The sequence below is a fragment of the Phaethon lepturus genome, unplaced genomic scaffold (assembly GCF_000687285.1).
Source record: "Phaethon lepturus isolate BGI_N335 unplaced genomic scaffold, ASM68728v1 scaffold16680, whole genome shotgun sequence".
NCBI classification, from domain to species: Eukaryota; Metazoa; Chordata; class Aves; order Phaethontiformes; family Phaethontidae; genus Phaethon; species Phaethon lepturus.
Window position 1 is genome coordinate 12,091 of NW_010512750.1, and position 875 is coordinate 12,965.

The following is an 875-nucleotide window of genomic DNA, read 5'->3' on the forward strand; positions in this document are numbered from 1 at the left end:
TCCTAGCTAAATGAATGAGCGTTTAGTAAAGCACACCACCACCACTGACTACACCCTCTGTAACTCAAATTCCTCAGTTCAAATCCACTCATTAAGGGATGAAAAAAATAATTTCCCCTCTTTCGTGCCTCAGTAGGCCCCGACATAAAATTTACTGTAAACTATGGACTAACACCAGTTTGCTCAACACGTTTATTTATTTTACAGTCCCTGTCCATGGGGAGAAGCAGCTTTTAGTGAGTCGAAACTTTCATTCCTGTAAAACCCCTAATGATGAGGGGAAGATGCTTAAAAAACAAGGCCTGAATGTGTCCCACAGCGTCAGACAGACAAAACAAGGAAATAAAAACCTTCTTTTTCCTTTTAGCCGGAAAAACCGCCTCCCTGGGTGTGTTGCCGTTGCCTGATTTCAGGGACCTGAAATCTTCCCTCAATAATGGGTTTCTAAAGCATAATTTGGGGCGAGAGGCGCGGCCTCGGGAAGATGCTTAAAAAACAAGGCCTGAATGTGTCCCACAGCGTCAGACAGACAAAACAAGGAAATAAAAACCTTCTTTTTCCTTTTAGCCGGAAAAACCGCCTCCCTGGGTGTGTTGCCGTTGCCTGATTTCAGGGACCTGAAATCTTCCCTCAATAATGGGTTTCTAAAGCATAATTTGGGGCGAGAGGCGCGGCCTCGACGGGGGAGCCTCTCGCCGCCATTTTGTCCAGTGAGGAAAAGCGGAGCGGGAGTCTCGTTGAGGGTCGAGTCGGCTACGAATTTAGCGCGGGCTCCCTTCGCGCGCCCTCCCTCTTAGCATCGGTGAGGATCTTCACCTTGGAAGGCGGGGGGGAGGCGGCACCCGCGGTCTCGGTCCCCGGCAGGGCGGATGGGA

General features: G+C 49.7%; 1 protein-coding gene across 1 annotated transcript in view; it reads left to right on the top strand.

Moving 5' to 3' along the window:
- Positions 1-670: 670 nt before the first annotated feature.
- SRSF3 (serine/arginine-rich splicing factor 3) overlaps positions 671-875 on the top strand; it is a 6,124-nt gene continuing 5,919 nt past the window's right edge. Inside the window, exon 1 of the mRNA XM_010288070.1 lies at positions 671-802. The gene's annotated coding sequence lies outside the window, so the exon portion shown is untranslated. The remainder of the gene's footprint in view (positions 803-875) is intronic.